This window comes from Podarcis raffonei, chromosome Z (genome assembly GCF_027172205.1).
Source record: "Podarcis raffonei isolate rPodRaf1 chromosome Z, rPodRaf1.pri, whole genome shotgun sequence".
Lineage (NCBI taxonomy): Eukaryota > Metazoa > Chordata > Lepidosauria > Squamata > Lacertidae > Podarcis > Podarcis raffonei.
Window position 1 is genome coordinate 8,297,175 of NC_070621.1, and position 13,664 is coordinate 8,310,838.

Below are 13,664 nucleotides of genomic sequence, written 5' to 3' on the forward strand. Positions count from 1 at the left end.
TTGGCTGGAATGGAATTTGGATAAGCATTTGCTGATACTTCAGTAAAAGTGAAGCTCTGATCAATACCCTGTCTTCCCTATTTCCCTCTAGAGTGGATGAGGATGGGACATTTTTCATCCCAAGGGCCACATTTCCTTTGGGGCAACTTTTGGGAGGTCACATACCAGTGGGGCCAGAGATGAAAGTGTGGGGGGGGGCAACAAATGTCAGTGTTACCTTTGCATTAGTTTCTGCACACATTCTCCCACCCCTTTCCATCCTCCACCCAGGTGAAATAGAGGCATTATCAGAGTTAAATGACTCATTTCAGCCAGGAGAAAGCACTCAAGGTGGATGCAAAGCAGGAGCACCAAGGACCATGGGCTGGGGAGTAGAGTGGCTAGTGAGGACCTGTAGCATGTGAAGAGTCTCAAGGGACAGATAGAGAGGCCACAAGAACCACATTTGCCCCCTGGCGTTGAGGTTCCCCACCCCTGTTCTTCATTCTCTGCCAGTAAGAGTACACACGCAGGATAGTGGCTGGCAGTAGTTCTCTAGGCATTCAGACAGGGAGTCTCTCCCAACTCTGCCTGGAGGTGTTGGGGATTAAACCTGTGGCCTTCTGCATGCAAAGCAGGTGTTTTACCACTGAGCTACAGACCTTCCCTGATGCTGTAGTAGTGGATTTCCTGCATTTGCTGGGGCCTAGACTAGATGACCATTGGTGCCCACTCTGACTCTACAGTTCTGTGATTCTAATGTACGCACATATTTATCAGTCAGCTGATAAATGAGTCTTTTTAAATCCACACTCCCATCTTCCCATTTTCTCCCCACTGCTAATGGTTCCCCATGCTAATCTGCAATGGTTCCCCATGTCTGGCACAGGATGCCTATGGTACCCTTGTCACAAACATCAGGAGGGATGCGTGGCATGAGAAAACAGAGATTTTGACAAGGGTGCTAAGGAGGCAAGTGGGAATAACGCTCTACATTATGGGCTTAAAGGTAAAGGTAAAGGGACCCCTGACCATTAGGTCCAGTCACGGACGACTCTGGGGTTGCACGCTCATCTTGCTTTATTGGCCGAGGGAGCCAGCGTACAGCTTCCAGGTCATGTGGCGAACCAGGGCAGCACACGGAAATGCTGTTTACCTTCCCGCCGGAGTGGTACCTATTTATCTACTTGCACCTTGACATGCTTTTGAACTGCTAGGTTGGCAGGAGCAGTGTCCAAGCAACGGGAGCTCACCCCATTATGGGGATTCGAACTACCAACCTTCTGATTGGCAAGCCCTAGGCTCTGTGGTTTAACCCATAGCACCACCCGCACATCCCACTTTTTTATTATGGGCTTACATATGGTTAAATGTGTGTGCCGGGGCTGGGGGGTAGGCCAGTGTCAGTGAAGAAGGCCCAGATTCAATCCATGGCATTTCCAGGGTTTTTTGTTTTTAAAAAAGAACAGGTAGCAGGGTGATGGGGAAAGCTCTCTGAAACCATTGAAGAGCTGCTGACAATTGGAGTAGAGAATCTGTGGTGATTGGACAGATAGCATGACATAGTGTTAAGGCACCTTCCTATGACTTTCCTTCTCAGGAAATGAGAAGACAGGAATGTTAAGATGTCCCTAGTACCTGGAAAGCCTTGAGGGCTGGGTGAATGGCACGCTGTGTGATAATCAACTTAAATTCCCTAGTATATTACAACATATGAACCAAAGAGAAGTCTTGCTGGATCAAGCCAGTGGCAGCATCCTTTTATCACAGTGGCAAACCAGATGCCTTTGAGAAGCCTGGAAGCAGGACCCAAGTGCAACAACATTCCCCTACTGTGGTTTCCAGCAACTGGTAATCAGAAACATTATTACCTCCAACTGTGGAGGCAAAGCAAATGAACTGGCAACCACTGATAGCCTTTACCTCCATGAATTTGTCTAATCCTTTTTTAAAGCTACCCAGGTTGGTGGCCATCATTGCCTCATACTATGCATGGTATTAAGAAGCACTTCCTTTCGTTTGTCCTGAATCCTCCAACACAGCCAAAAGCTAATCACCGTGTTCCCCAAACCTGTGTTCTTGGTGGGCTGCAGCTCCCATCATTACTGACTATTTGTTATGCTGGCTGAGACTGATAGGAGTTGGAGTCCAATAACACATCAAGGGCACCTATGCTGGAGATGTCTGAGCTACCAGATTCAGTAAAGAGAAGGTTTGGAGAGCTCTTGTACTCTTCCCAAACCCCATTCTCAACTATTAAGTTTCAAATTCTGCCTGCAGCCTACTCACCATCAGAGCTGCTCCCTGCCCCCCACAAGCCCTCACAAGCTGCTTTTTCTGGCAAAGAAATGGAAAGACCTGATGTGAAGTCAGTCTTATTCACCCACTATGGCAACTAGGGCCTCATTGGGCAGGAGATGGGCGGGGGGGTAGAGGGCTTAGGGGAGGCATTAGCACCCTGGAGGATTGCCTTCTTTCCCCCACAAGCTGGTTCCTCAATCAATGTGTCTTGGTCACACTCCAGTGTGACGTGAAATTCTCAGAACTGACTGTTATAGTCACTGATATGATCCTGGCACCCAATCTGTTCACTGGGCAAGACAGATTATGGGTCAGATTGAATACCACAGATCTTGCCCCATTCCAAACAAAACATTTCTCATCTTTCTTAAATGGTTAGAAAATCTTTTTTGTTTTGTTCTTAAAAAAAAAAAAAGAAGGGGAAATATATCAGAGAAACACCAGAAACCAACTGCCTTTTTTCATCTGCTGCTTGATAAAGTAGAGGCTTCAACCTGGGGACAAATCAGGCAGCTCGGGGCCTTGAATACAAAATCCAGGGCTGTGTTATTTGCCCCCAAATCCAGCTGTTCTTGCTGAAGTGTCAGAAAAGTTCATCTGAGGATATGCAAACATCTTTACATTAAACAGATGCCCCAGCATCCTATACAGAGAAGGAGGATATGAAAAACAGTGCAGATTCCAGGGGACAATCAACATTTGTATGTGTGCATTGTGGAGGGTTGAACTGGTGAACTTTGAAGTGGAGAAAGTGTTATTTATTCAGAGCTGTAGCGGGTTTGGTGGCCTCCCCCAGATACCTAAAGGACTTGTTGAGATAAGGCAGGCAGCCCTCTGCCTTCTGCAGCAGACTGTGGTGCAGACTCCTCTGCCATTAGATTTGCCTCTTGCCAGGAAAGCAGTGCAATAGATTCCCTTGTCAGTTACATTGCCTCTGATTAATACAAATGTACAAGGCGGTTGATCCCAGATAGCACCCTGTGGATTTATTTGCATAATTACAGGAGAATGTGCCCCTCCTGGTGACTTGGTCGCATGATACATATTTATTTGTGCAGTTTTGTGCTGCCAACCAAGCCTAATTATATTCTTTCTCCTCTCTTCTTTCTGGAAAGAACCATAACTGCTCCAATGAGACATTATTTCAAGATGACACTGGCATTTGCAAAAGGACAACTGAGCAAGGCCTCTTTTCATAGCAGGCCCAGTGCTGGTGGTCAACATAATTAGGGGACTTACTCAGGGCCAGTGTCATGGACATAGCTTCCCACAGTCCAGAGGAACAGTCCGAGCAGGGGGGAAGGCAGTCAGTCAGAAGGGGGAGATAGAGACGTGCCTTTCTCTCAGCCAGCCAAAAGCAGTGGGTTAGAGTCCCCCTTTCCAGAAGGAGGAGAGAATGTACCTTATCAATACAGTGAGATTGGGCTGGATGCAGGCCAACCCTCTGGCGAGCGGCCATTAGTCACCTCTCAGGGGAGGGGAGAATCTTCAGCAGAAGAAGGGGTGGGAGCTGACCCTGAAAGTCCGAGAGTTTGCAGAAGAACAAAGGTCAAAGAGAGGCGTCAATCAAAAAGGAGGAGGGGTGGGCACTTTCCTGTTTCCTCCCAGAGATGCGATGATGGCTCAGATGCTTCAATTGAATTGCGATGGATAGTTGCTAGCGTGTGCGGCTCTGAGGCTAATAACTGTATACAATAAATCTTATTGTAATTACCACCACTGCGTGCTGTTTATCTATGCCAGTAGCCTGCCAGCTCCTGCCAGCTTGAAGCATCTCCACTCTTCACATCAGATGGCCAGGAAAGAGTCGGGATGTCCGAAGAGCAAGGAGCAGCTGGAGACGCGCTGAGGTCCCTAGTACCCCTATCAGGTACTATGGTAACAATATTTGAAACTTAAATCACAGCTCGATCATCTAGCAGGAGCTTTTGGGGAGCAGAGCAAGCAGTTAGCTCAAGAACAGGACTTGCAAATGTCTAAGTCTCTAGTTGGCCCTCCCCCCAAGTTTTCTGGGGAAAATTTGGACTATTTATTGTTCAGGATGGGATTTCTTTGGTTCATGAAGATTAAAGGTAAAGGTACCCCTGACCGTTAGGTCCAGTCGCAGACAACTCTGGGGTTGCACTCTCATCTTGCTCTATAGGCCAAGGGAGCCGGTGTTTGTCACAGACAGCTTCTGGGTCATGTGGCCTGCATGACTAAGCTGCTTCTGGCAAACCAGAGCAGCGCATGGAAACGCTGTTTACCTTCCCGCCGGAGCGGTACCTATTTGTCTACTTGCACTTTGATGTGCTTTTGAACTGCTAGGTTGGCAGGAGCAGCGACTGAACAACGGGAGCTCACTCCATCATGGGGATTCGAACCGTCGACTGCCGACCTGATCGGCAAGCCCTAGGCTGTGTGGTTTACACCACAGCACCACCCGCATCCCTCATGAAGATTAGGGGGAAGGAATTTCAAGATGACAGAGAGAGAGTGAGCTTCCTCATTAACCTTCTGGAGGGAGGAGCACAACATTGGGTCACTCCTTTGATGATAAGTGATGACGGAGCCCTGTCTAATATGGAAGTATTAAAATGTGTAGTTTGTATATCCAATCAAGATAGTTATTTTATAATTCCAAAATTGGCAATTGTATACCAAATTGTTCCGTGCCCTGGTCTTCTACAATCACTTTATGAAGTATGTTGCTCTCCAACTTTTCATCTCCAGCTGTTCCAGGCACTCAGCCTTTCCAGGAGTAAATCTCCAGGATTAGCTGAGTGTTCCCCTGCCAAGCTTCGGGTTTGATTGTGAAGTTCCAGGGACCTCCAAATAAGCAGATAATAATAATAATAATAATAATAATAATAATAATAATAATAATAATACCAGAGCTGTTCAGTCGACTTCTAGTTTAAGTTCCAAATGCCAATAACAAGGAGCAATAGATCAAGTTGAAACTCACCAGTCAAGTTCAATCAGAAGGGAAATCTCTGTACCCAATAAAATGATATAATAAAGTCCCTCTAAAGGCTGCAAAAAGTCTTTTTCTCTCACTCACAAATTGTTTCCGTTGCAATTGCCTGTGAGCCAGAAAACGGAAGTTGACTTCCTGTTTTGTTTCCGTTTTCGCCAAATCAACTTTTTATTTTAAAAGCTTCCAATTTTCTCCTTAAATAAGATTTAGATCCAAAGACCTCGCTGGAAAATCTGCTGCTTTCGGTGACAACTTGTGGCTTTGACTGTAGGGTTGTGGTGAAGCCATGAGCAATCTCAACTGCTTTTCCTCCCCCGCTCCACTCACCTCGTGGCAGCAGCGGGTTCACAGGAGGTTGCGAGAGTATAATCGCTCCACTGGTCCTCTCAATGCCCCACTTCATCCATGGGGTTCTCTAGGGGGGTGCCTAGCCCTAGCACTCTCCCCTAATGCCCAAACAGCCTCAGAACGGTCTCCTTTTAATCAGACGACATGAGCTGCTTCACCATTTCCGATCCACAACAGACCAGAAGTCCCCCAATTTTTAAAAAAGATTATGTTACAATTCCACCGCATGTGATAAAACATGCCTTCCTTCTCTTTACACTTCCAACATTTATTGGAGCCTGTTCTATACGTTTTTGCCATTTTTACGGGCATGATATACCATCGATTTCCCTCAACTTCCTCTTCTGGTTCTTTACATGATAACTTCTCCTGCCTGTTTTATTATATCTTAATATTGCATTCTTTAGTTTGAACTTTGTTCCATTCTTGTAATTACCACCACTGTGTGCTGTTTATCTAGGCCGGCAGCCTTCCAGCTGCTGACAGCCAGACAAGCAAGCTAAGTAAGCTATGACTTAGAGCAGGGTTAGCTCTGGAGGTCTGGAGCTCTCCATAGCTGACCTGAAGTATCCAGGTTTACCTGGCCCCCTCCAGGTTTGCCTGAATCTGCAGGTGGGTGAGAGTGGCTTAATTTTTTTATTTTTAAGAAGACTTATGTGTGCAGCATGCAAGCTTTAGCCTAATAGGAGCCAGCTGCAAATTATGGCTCTCTGGGGATCTGCCTTCCTCTGATCCTCATCCCCTCCCCCAATTAACCTCCATCTCCATGGCTCAGTAGTGGGACATCACCAAGACCGTCTCCCATGACATCCTTGATTCTGGTTTGGATCCTGAAATCTCAGAGTCTGGGATGCTCCTGATCAGGCAATCCTAGCTTAGAGCCTCAGATCATGGAGGTCCAGGTAGCAGCAGGGGAGGGCACCACTGTTTAGGAGATCCCAAATTGAATTGACTACTGACACAGGGAATGAAACTAAAGAAGAGGTTGGATGATGCATTTTGTGGCTGCTGATTCTGCTGCTGTTACCCTTCACCACCACTTCTGTCTAGGCTTCATTTCCTGAAGTCTCATAACCTTGAGATCAGATTCCTCTTCCTGAAGGGATAAGGCTGAACTCTGGAGTAGTAGATGTGAGTCTTTTCTTATATTTGGGTTTTGTCACACATGTGGGGTTAAGCAGGGCATCTAGATCACCTGGTGCCACTTTGACTTAGATTTAAATTCTAGTGCATCTCCTATTTGGAAACCAGCTGCTTTTGTGAAGTCTGTTACATTTTGGGTGGCATGTATTTGGGGAAGAAGTTTCCTCATTTGTTCTTCTAATGAAACCTGAATGTTCCCCATAGGAATTAATGCCTTTGCAGTATTTGCAAAACCAAACAAGAAGGATTTCATGTGTCCAAGTGGGAAAGGAGACCTACCAAGGGAGAGGTCCAAGTTTAGGGTGATATAGTCAATAGAAGATTTTACCACATGTTGGCAACAGTTTCTTCAGTAAAACAGAAAAGCTGATAAATGAGCCAATACATATTAATATTGTTTAATTTGTGCAAAACACACACACAGAGTAGCAACAGCCCTATAAGGTTTACATGAGTAAAAGAACAAGCCAACTAAAAGATGGTTTGGCTTTTATCAGAGGTTCTGCACTGTGTCTTTTCCCAGCTGTGAATTGATGGGGGAAAGCTGGTATGAAGGTATGGAAAGAACAATAAGCAATTCATTTCCTACTCCCCCCCCCCCCCCGCCACTGACTCAAAACACTATTTGAGGTTAAGCAACAAAATGTCCTGTGGAACCTTAAAGACTAACACATTTATCATGGCATATACCTCCATGGACTAGAATTAGATGCATATGGTATAATTCTCATTGGCAAGTATATAAGTGGTACCTCTGGTTACATACTTAATTTGTTCCGGAGGTCTGTTCTTAACCTGAAACTGTTCTTAACCTGAGGCACCACTTTAGCTAATGGGGCCTTCCACTGCTGCCGTGCCGCCGCCTGTTCTCATCCTGAAGCAAAGTTCTTAACCCGAGGTACTATTTACCTTTATAATATATTTGAAACACAATAAAACAGGCAGTGATGCAAATAGCCACTGCACCAGGGCAAATATATATGTGAGGCTCCCACCGTTTGTTCTCTGATGTTCCAGCAAATGCCATTCTGCTACTGAGTCTACTGGCACATGAGTCCATTGAGTGACGAAGAAGCTAGACCGGCCAGGAGTTCCTCCCTGGGTGGTGGCCGTTGCTCCTGTCTCTCATAGCCCCAGCCCTGGTGGCAGATGCAGGAAGTGCTGGGGGAAATGAAGATGGTCCATGCCTCCCTCCCAGTTCTCAGATGCTTCAAGGGCCACCAAAGATGTCCACCATAGAGCATTCTGAGGGAATGAAATATTTTCCTGCTGGCTTGTTTCTGATGCCAATTCTGTGCCCATTTCTTCCTTTGTATAGGAACTGATCTTCTAGTCCTATGCAGAATGGCAAAGGGATTTGCTGGCAGGTGACAGAATACATCACACTGGAAGATAAGCAGGTGGATTGATCTTTGGTGTTGTGGCCTACATTATTAGATGTTGCAATAGCAGTGCCCTAGTAAATGTAGGAAGAGAGTTAGCATATAGGTTTGTTTATGTTTGTCTCTATTATGTGGCTTTTTGAGTAGTTTAAACATGTGGTTTGCTGTAGCCTTCACTAACTCTGTCACTCGTTAATAAACCCACATGGCTTGAGCTGGTTGGATTTTGCATGATTTTTTTGGGAGAAACTGTTGTTCTGTGGACCAAAAGAGAATCCTGGGATATTTTTAGGTAGCCCTTGGCCCTGGGCAACCTTCCAAGAGATGCATCCTGGTGGTGGGTGGTGCCAGAGGTAAAAATTGGGGAACTGGATGAGACTCTCATCTTTTGTACAGTGGGCTGCATTCCAGAATGCGTTCATGCAAAAGCCAAAAAAAGCCGTTCATGCAGCACCCACCAACATGCACAAACATCTCTCAATCCTGGCAATCAACAAGCATTATCACAGTTCAAGGAGACATATATTCCAGGCAGGCAAAAGCACTTGAGGGGAGCACGGAGCAGGGCTGGCAAAGGGTTGAGGTTCCTCACCTCTGCTTTAAATCATTAACAAATGCCTGAGAAAATTTACTGAGGAAGCTATCTTAATCTGAATCAGACCACCTACCCAGCTGTTGCCAACACTGACTGGCAGTGGCTCCCCAGGGTTTCAGACAGGAGTCTTTCCCTGCTTTAACTGGAGATGCTGATGACTGAATCTGGGAATTGTCTTTTTCTGGCAAGCAAAGCCTGTGCCCTACCACTGACCCATGAAGCCTTCCTACTTTCTTAAGATCCTAAGAACATGAGAAGCATAGTGCAGCATCCTGTTCTCATAATGGCCAACCAGATGCCTGTAGTCAACCAAGAAACAGGACCCAAGCACAAGAGCACTCTCCCTCACCCCCATGGTATCTCTGACTGTGGAGGGAGGCAGAACACAGCCACCAATGGCTAGTAGCTGCTGATAGCCTTATCCTCCATGAATTTGTCCAATCCTCTTTCAAAGCTCTCCAAGTTGGCGACCATCCCTGCCTCCTGTGGGAGTGAGTTCCACAGTTTAACAATATCATGCATGAAGTTCTTCCTTTTGTCTATCCTGAATCCTCCAGCATCCAGCTTATTGGATGTCCATAAATTCTAGTGTTCTTCACTTTTACACAGTTTGGGAAATCTTTTACCCTTTCATTTTTGTGTTGATTTGTGTGTGCAGAAATCAATAACCACCCATTACTTCTTCATCTTCAAATGCAACATCACCTTTCGAACAAATCCTAATAAAAAGTGCTACTGGAACTCTTGACCCATCCTTTCTCATTTCGCATCACGTCCCTCTAATAGGCTTGCACATTCTACTACAAGCATAAAAACAATTGCTTCACTTGTATTACTTTGCCTCCCAACAATGTCTGGATGGCTGATGAATGCATGGTTTGAATTTTGTCAGGCATATCCAACATTGATCAAACATTTTAAAGAAATCCACTTGCATTACTGTGTTAATTAGACATGTAGGGCCAGTAATGCATATGTAATCCCATTGGGACTAGGCTTTCCACCTTTTCCTTATTTCAAGGAAAGGGTCTAGTATTGAAATGCATGCGTTCTTTTTCAAGTTAATGGTAAAATAATACATGGCAAGAAATAATATGTTTTCTTATTAAGAACTATTTTTTAAAACTCTCTTCTTCAGCTGAAAAGACTCCTAGATCAGTTGCCAAGGATCAGTGAAAAGGCAGTCCCTGCGCTCAGGCTCACAGTTTAAAAGGGGAAATACACGAATAACCACGACGGGGTGATCTCCCGTTGCTCAATCCCAGCTCCTGTCCACCTAGCAGTTCAAAAGCACGTCAAAATGCAAGTAGATCAATAGGTACTGCTCTGGCGGGAAGGTAAACAGTGTTTCCATGCACTGCTCTGGTTCGCCAGAAGCGGCTTAGTCATGCTGGCCACATGACCCGGAAGCTGTCTGCGGACAAATGCCGGCTCCCTCGGCCAGTAGAGAGAGATGAGTGCCGCAACCCCAGAGTTGTCCACGACTGGACTTAACTGTCAGGGGTCCTTTACCTTTATACAAGGAATGGGGATTGTGAGGGAGAAGGGGATATGTCCATGCAGAAATCGAGGAAACAAGAAGGTGATGCAAATGTTGCAGGTTTCAGCAGAACTGATAGAGTTGCCCTGTTTCCCTCCTATCTGTCTGCTGCAGCCTTAGTCCTCTGGCTGCAAAAGTAAATGCTGTCTTTCAGTCCTCAGGGCACAGTTCATTCATTTGTTAATGTATCTTTTTTCTGATTTGGCAACCTTCTTGTGGCACAGGAGAAGCCAACAGGCACGATTGGTGGAGACAACCTGGAAGGTTCTTTGCCAAGAAGCTGCACTGATGCTGTTCACAAGAGGCAATGAGCAGCAGAAGTTCCTGACAAACTCCATCACTCAAATGACAGCTCATTTGATATCGTGCCTACTTGCTCCTTCCCTTATCCCAATAACATTTTGCGACTCATTAGGAAATGATCTATGATTATCCATCCCTGTGTCTTCAAAGCTACAATTTATAGCCTCTTGTATAATTAAAAAAAACACACAATTTGGTTAAAATTGGTGTAGTGCTGATATGCAAGAGGGATGAAGCCCTCTGAGTTTCCAGGGAAGAAAGTTCCAGTGTGAGAGGGTTATTTTCTGAATTGCTGTCTCTGGGCGGAATTAAATTGCCTTGACACAGATACCCATTTTAATCTTAATACAATGACTCTAATTTCTTTGTGCCACATTGCATCAGGGAAATGAATTCAAAGAGGAGGGGGAAATACGTTTTACAGATGAGAGTCACATCCTCTTTTAGGTGTATTACCTCATTGCCAGGGAGATAACAATGAGTCATCTCATTCCTGCTTTTATTGATAAATTCCATCCAACCCAGCCAATCCAATGAAAAGGTGGATGAGCTCATAAGGGTTCCTCCCTAGAAGGATCCATTTTTAGAGTGCTAGTTTCATGGATGGCTTACTTCAAAGCACCATCTGGAGCTATCCCACTAGCATAGGAGCAAACTCCTAGGGGACGAGGGGGGTATTCAGCCCCCAAATAAAATATTTGAGGGGACTGCCCCCCCCCAAAAAATTGATGGGCATTGCCATTGTAAAATTGGTGTCCATATGCCATACCCCTCTCACAATATTTGAACTTGTGGACATCCAACAAAGCTGAGTGCTGGAAGATTCAAGATAGATAAAAGAAAGGATATCTTCATGCAGCTCATAGTTAAACTATGGAATGCCTCACATGAGGCACAGATGGCCACCAACCCCAATGACTTTAGAAGAGGATTAGACAAAAGCATGGAGGAGAGGGCTATTGACGGCTACTAGCCATGATGACTATGCTCTGCCTCCAAAGTCAGAGGCAGTGATGCTTCTGAATGCCAGCTGTTGGAACCAACAGGAAGGGAGAGTGATCTTGTGCTCAAATCCTGTTTGTAGGTGCACCACTGTGAGAACAGGATGTTAGACTAGATGGGCCATTGGCTTGATCCAGCAAGCTCTTAGATTCTTATGCATACCCTGTTCAGTCCCAATGGATCATGACCTGAAACGAAACAACGGTCCACTTTAGAATCCCCAGTCTAGTGGATTATTTTACAAGGTGGCCTTGTAGGTTATGTGCTATATCCATAGCACCCCTCCTATTTCATTTCTAAAATAGGGTATACAGCTGCCCACAATCTGAAAGGCTAGTGCACAGGGCTCCTTGCTGTCATGTGCATTGAATGCATGTAAGGCAAGGCCCCTAGGAGGAACTGGGTTGTGTTCTCAGAGGGAATTGTAGGGGGAAAGAATGGCTGCCGCTGTCCCTCCCCCTGCTCCAGGTGTCATATTAGCAGTTTAGAAGGAAAAGCTTTAATGGGGGGTGGGGATGGATGTCTTAGAATTTTTCATAGAAAACCTGCCTCAGAATTGCATGGGATGGAGTTAGTCCCATTATCTCTGAAAACTGAGATAGACCAGATCTTAATGGGTCCCTCCATCCATCACTTGGCACTGATGATCTTTGAGAATCATTGGAGAACAAGTGAGATCCCTGCAGACTGGAGGCAGGCAAATGTTGCTCCCATCTTTAAAAAGGGGGGGAAAGAAGACCCAGGTAATTACTGACTGGTGAGCTTGCCATTGATACCAGGAAAGGTTGTAGGGCAAATAATTCAACAGGTGGTCTGTGAGCACTTCAAAAACAATTATGTGATTACTAAGACCCTACACAGGTTTCTTAAAAACAAGTCATGTCAAACAAATTTCATTTCTTTTTTTTGATGGCATTACAAGTTTGGTGGATTACAGTAAGAGTTTTGACAAAATAATAATAATAATAAATCCTTCTAGTAGCACCTTAGAGACCAACTAAGTTTGCTATTGGTATGAGCTTTCATCTGCCATGACATTCTTGCAAGGAAGCTGGTAAAATGTGGGTTGAACAGGGTAACTTAGGTGAATTTGTGGCTGGTTGGCTGACCAAACCCAAGGATTACTCATTAACGGTTCCTCATCATCCTGGGGAAAAATTAGATGTGAGGTGCCACAGGGTTCTGTCCTAGGCCCATTGTTCCACATCTCCATAAATGACTTGGATGAAGGAATTGAGGGGATGCTCATCAAATTTGCAGATGACACCAAACTGGGAGAGGTAGCTATTGCCACAGAAGACAGAATCAGGATTCAATATGACCTTAACGGATGTGAGAACTGGGTCAAAACTAACAAAATAAATGCCAGCAGGGACAAAGGTATGGTATTGAACTTAGGCAGGACAAACCAGCTGCATCAATATAAGATGGAGGACACCTGAAAAGGATTTTGGGGTCTGAGTAGAACACAAGTTTAACATGAGTCAACAGTGTGATGCAGCAGCAAAAAAAGAATGCTATTCTAGGCTTTATCAACAGAAGTATAGTGTACTAATCAAGGGAAGTAATAGTCTCGCTTTATTCTTCCTTGGTCAGAACACATCTGGAACACACCTGAAATACTGTGTCCAGTTCTGAGTGTCATGATTAGAGAAGGATGTTGACAGGCTAGAACGTGTGTAGAGAAGGGCAAGCAAGATGACTAAGGGCCTGGAAACTAAGTCTTATGAGGAATGGTTGAGGGCATTGTGTATGTTTAGTGTGGATAAGAGGAAACTGAGACTGATAGCTAAGACATTTAAGACATTAATGGAATGACTGAATAGAGCTTATGCCTCCTCATTCCCTTACTCTCTCTTCCCTGCATCTTTTCATACCATTTTACCCTTACTAAGATTAAGAACATAAGAAGAGCCATGCTGAATTAGGAAAAAGACTCACCTAGTCCAACATCCGCCTCTCATAGTGGCTATCCAGATGCCCAAAAGGGAAGCCAACAAGTAGGACCAGAGCGCAACAGCACACTCCCCTTTCATGCTTCCTGGAAACTGGTATTCAGAGAGTAACTTGCCTCCAACAGTGGAGGTAGAGCATAGTCATCACTGCTAGTGT

General features: G+C 45.1%; 1 long non-coding RNA gene across 1 annotated transcript in view; it reads left to right on the forward strand.

Annotated features, from left to right (window-relative positions):
- LOC128406623 (uncharacterized) overlaps window positions 1-9,931 on the forward strand; it is a 32,318-nt gene extending 22,387 nt beyond the window's left edge. The window contains exons 2-3 of the long non-coding RNA XR_008328545.1: window positions 8,049-8,130; window positions 9,846-9,931. This is a non-coding gene — a long non-coding RNA (uncharacterized LOC128406623). The remainder of the gene's footprint in view (window positions 1-8,048; window positions 8,131-9,845) is intronic.
- The last annotated feature ends 3,733 nt before the right edge of the window (window positions 9,932-13,664 follow it).